This window comes from Dipodomys spectabilis, unplaced genomic scaffold (genome assembly GCF_019054845.1).
Source record: "Dipodomys spectabilis isolate Male_0828 unplaced genomic scaffold, ASM1905484v1 ptg000172l, whole genome shotgun sequence".
Classification (NCBI taxonomy): domain Eukaryota; kingdom Metazoa; phylum Chordata; class Mammalia; order Rodentia; family Heteromyidae; genus Dipodomys; species Dipodomys spectabilis.
This window is the reverse complement of record NW_024870849.1, coordinates 83,553-88,566: the sequence shown is the minus strand read 5'-3', so window position 1 is coordinate 88,566 and position 5,014 is coordinate 83,553.

Here is a 5,014-nt window from a genome sequence, read left to right as displayed (position 1 = left end):
AAGTGCACCAAAATAAAGCATTACCTCCTTTAGTCCTGTGCTCCTCCATCTGTCTCACCCCCTGACCTTGGCCCTAGTTGGTCACCATGGCCCTAGTTGGATGGGAGGGCTCCGAGGAGGAAGATCCCAGAGCAATCACCCACCTCCTTCTTCCATACTCACCCTGCTGCTTCTGCAATAGACCTACTTCCTGGAATCTGTCCATGAGATCATGGCCACTAACATTGTGGTGAGTGTTGGGTCTAGCCAAACTCAGGGAAGTTAGGGGTGGAAGTCGGTCTGGGACTAGGAGTTTCCACTCTGGGTGTGGGCTAAGTCCAGGGCTGACATTTATTTCATCCTGAGCCTTGCAGGGGTGGGGAGACAATGTAGACTCCACATTGAGTCAGGTAAGATCAGAATCTGGAGGACTACATTTGTGGGGGAGGCTGTGGAGCTCAGGGGCCCACTGTTCTTGGTACTCCTCTCTCGGGACTCCCCTCTCCGTCTCTCATCCCTCAAAGGTAAAAGAGAAACTTTAAATAAGGATGTCAAAGAGGGGGCAGTGGAGTATTTCTGTGTGAACCAGATTTGTGTTTCATATTCATCCTAGCCCCTACTTCCAATTTATCTGAGTAACGACTATATGTGTTTTGGGCAGGGGATCATCTTAGCTGAGAATGTGGCTCAGTGGTAGCGTGTTTGCCTAGCATGTCTGAAGCCTTGGGTTCAATTCCACACAAAAAAAGCTGGAAGGAGAGGTGGGGCTCAACTGGTAGAGCACCGGTCTTGATCAAAAAGAGCTCAGGGACAGTGACCAGGCCCTGAGTTCAAGCCCTATGACTGGAAGAAGAAATCTTTGTGGAGGATTTGTTTCCCTTTGAAAACAATTTATTCTTTGTGATAAGCATCACATGGGCCACTTCCCTAGTCACCAATGGGCCATTAGATATCCCTTGAATTTTGTCTCCTCCCAGCAGCCTCTGCTCTACGCAGCCCACAGTTTACCCTTCCCATCACCAGGCAGATAGCGACCTAGAGAAGGACACCTGGCCACCTAGTTCTGTTGGCTGCCGAGGATTTTGAGACTCAATATGTCACATAGGGAGTCATCATCCCCATCAGCCTACAGAAAAAAGGCACAGAGTGCTGCAAGCCTGAGTTCGCCAGCTGTGGGTGGCTCTGGATGTGGGACATCTGTGGCAGGATGTGCTCTGTGGTAGAGTCCTCTACAGGGTAAGGAACCCTGACCTCTCCTCTGGCAGTTTCCACATGGTCTTGAAGTTGCAATTCTTCAAAACCTTTCTGCTCCTCCCTCATTTTGCCCACCCAGGAGCCTGAGGCCTCTAAAGCAGCAACACAGATGGGGGGCTCAAACTGGACCGACATCTGGAGCCCCTTGAGAAGAGAGACAGCAGCTCCTGCAGCTCTTTCCTCTTCTCTATCTTCTCCTGTGACAGCTGGCACATGCCCTTTGCTTTCTCGAGACACAGTTGATCCAGGATGAACATCTGTCCGTTACATACCAGGAGCAACTCCTGGACGGTGTGGATATGTGCCAACACCTGGCTGCATGGATGGTGGAGCTTGTTCGCTGGACTATGGAAGTGCAACTCATCAGGCAGGTTGTGGATTAAGCAGATTTTGTTTTTAGACTCCCACTTGTCCCACTTCCCATCCTCACACATGCTGTGGTGGCAGCTCACGGGGCGGGTACCTGTGGATCCAGCTCTATTTGGCGCTGAGCTGTCGGGTGGATGGAGTGCCTGCAAAAGGCCCACCGCTCCTGCGGCAGGAGTTTCCCCCTGTGGATGTCAGCCTCAAAGAGTGCTTGCAGAGACACATCCCTCTTACTTTGGAGGATGTCTCTATCCTCTGTGATGGGCACATCAGGGGGATTCGCATTCTTACCTTTTGCTTCTCCAGGGCTCACACCTTCCCCTTCCCAAGGGAAAGCCAGGAAGATCAGCTGGGCCTGCAGGCACTCATCCTGTGTTCTGATTACTTCCAGGCACTTGAGAGTGTCCTGCCACTTTGGGGGCACCACCTAGCCCCCACAGTTGGTCGGGCCCTGCACTTGCTAAAGCTGCTCCAGCAGCTGGGTCTGCCTCTGCAGGTGCTGCTTCAAGGCCTACTTCTTGGAGCTCAGCCGTTCATTGGAGGTGATGTGATGCTCACAGGTGGCTCTGAGCTCCTGCAGCTGGGCCAGGGACTGCTCCTGCTGCTCCTGCAGCTCCCAAGCCACTTGGGTCTCTCTCTCATCCATCTCTTTCCATTTCTCTATCTTCTCCTCTGAGTGGTCCATCTGTTCCTGCAGATGTTTCTTCACCTGCTGCTCAGAGTCCAAGATGCTAGCAAACTCTTCCTTCTCACAGCTCACCCTATGGAGAGCAACCCACAGCAAGGCCAGCTGTTCTTCTAGCTGTGGGTCGCACAGACATGTGCATCATGGGGTCTCCGGGATCCCTTGCCAACCCTCCGCCTTCTCCTCCAGTCTCCGCAGTTGTTCCCATTGCTCTGCATTCTGGAGATTGGGCCTCTGGTTTTCCTCGACATGGATGTGAAGTTGTTCCTCCAGGTTTTTCAACTCCATCTGCATGCGATAGGCCTGGGTCTGCAGCTGCTGCTTGGCCTGAGATAGTCCTGTGGGGGGCCATGGCTCTGCCAGCTTCCTTCTCAGTTCCCCCAGCTCTTTCTCCAAATCCATCACGTGCCTAGCCCCTTCCTCCTTCTGCTCTGTCAGTTGGTTCACCTGCTCGCTCAGCGGCCAGTCCTCCTCCTTTGTGTGGACCTCTCAATTCTCAGGTCCTTCACTAAGGTGTCTGTGTCCAGATTCGCTGCTGTCACCATCCAGCTCAGGTTGTCCAGTAGTCTTTTTTTTTTTTTAATTTAATTTTATTTTATTTGAGAACATACTGTATGGAGGGGTTACAATTACATGGGCAGGATAATGCATACATTTCTTACCAAGCATTGCAGCCTCCTCCTTTGTTTACCCTTCACCTCCTTTCCCAGCCTCCCCCCTCCCTCCCGCCCAATCATACCCCCCTCCCCACCACCACACCGACATTATAAAGCTGGTTTTGACATGACATTTTGTACTTCTCATTGTTGCAACAGGTCCACCTGAATCCTTAAACGACTTGTTTGTCCCCGTCACCTCCACATGTTATACTGACATCAAATATAGTGAAAGCGGGGGTTACACTGTGGGGGAGGGACATACAAAGCAACAAAGAAATAATCTTATAAATGCGTTAGAAACACATGCATGAAAGAAACAAAAACATTAAAATACATATTTGAGGGTTTGTTTTCCTAACATCACATTATCTGACTTTTTCTGCTTGACTCATACATATACTAGATATTGCAAATAAGGGAAACCATGGGACCTATGTTTCTTTGGGCCTGGCTTACTTCACTTAATATAATTTTTTCCAAGCCTTTCCATTTCCTAACAAATGGGGAAATGTCATTCTTTCTGATGGAGGCATAGAATTCCATTGTGTATATATACCACATTTTCTTGTTCCATTCATCTACTGAGGGGCATCTGGTTTGGTTCCATATCTTAGCTATGGTAAATAATGCTGCAATAAACATAATTGTGCTGGTAGCTTTAGTGTGGTCTTGTTTGTGATCATTTGGGTAAATGCCCAAAAGTGGGATTGCTGGGTCATAGGGGAGTTCTATGTGAAGTCTTTTGAGGAACCTCCATACTGCTTTCCAAAGTGGTTGAACAAGTTTACATTCCCACCAACAATGAAGTAAGGTTCCTTTCTGTCCACATCCCCTCCAGCATCTGTTGTTGTTAGAGTTCTTGATTTTTGCTGTTCTAACTGGAGCGCGGTGATATCTCAATGTTGTTTTGATTTGCATTTCTTTTATGGCTAGGGATGTTGAACATTTCCTCATGTGTCTATTGGCCATCCTTTCTTCTTCAGAGAAGCTTCTCTTTAAGTCTTTCGCCCACTTACTTATTGGGCAGTTGTTTCTTTGAGGGTTTGTTGTTGGGTGGTTTAATTTTTTGAGTTCCAAGTATATTTTAGATATGAGACCCTTGTCCGTTGTATGGCTAGTAAAGATCTTCTCCCAATCCGTGGGCTTTCTATTGATCTTGCTAGCTATGTCATTTGCCCTGCAGAAGCTCTGCAACCTTATGCAATCCCATTTGTCCAACCTTTCTTTGATTTGTTGTGTTTCCGGGTCTCTATTCAGAAAATTTCGGCCTGAGCCAAGGAGACCCAGGGTTACTCCTATTCCATCCTGTAATGTTTTCAGAGTGTCTGCTTTGAGTTCAAGGTCTTTGATCCATTTGGAGTTGATTCTGGAGCAGGTTGATATATAAGGATCTAGCTTTAGTTTTCTACATGTAGTTAACCAGTTTTGCCAGCACAATTTACTGAAGAGGCTCTCTGTCTTCCATTTTATTGTTTTAGCTCCCTTATCGAAGATTAGACGGCTATAGGTCTGTAGGTTCATTTCTGGGTTTTCAATTCTATTCCATTGGTCCTGAGGTCTGTTCTTATGCCAATACCAAGCTGTTTTGATTACTATGGCTTTATAGTAGATTTTGAAATTTGGTATTGATATTCTTCCAGCAATGTTCTTTCCGTTGAGGAGCGTTTTTGCTATTCGGGGTCTTTTATTGTTCCAGTGCTGTGAGTTTTTTTCACAAAATAGCCCCAGGGAAAAGCGACTGTTTGTTAAAAGGCCTCAACTCTACCCAGAACCTAGCCTCATCACTGCATCCCCCTCTTTTGTGATTCTCAAAGCAGATCACCCTCCCAGTAAACTAACCTGGGAGGGGGATCTCAAAATTTTGGGTGAAGCAGAGCATTTTTCTGCCTGTTCCAACAAACTGACTTAAGAAACCAATCAAGCCACAGGACCTCAAGCTGACCAGAGACTCCAACCAGACTCTGGTTACAGACAAAAGGGAGATACAGGTCCCTTCCCACCCCTCCCCCCCCAAAAAAAAATCAAAGAACTTTTTTTTTTCTTCTTCTTCTTTTCTTTTTTCTTTTTTTTG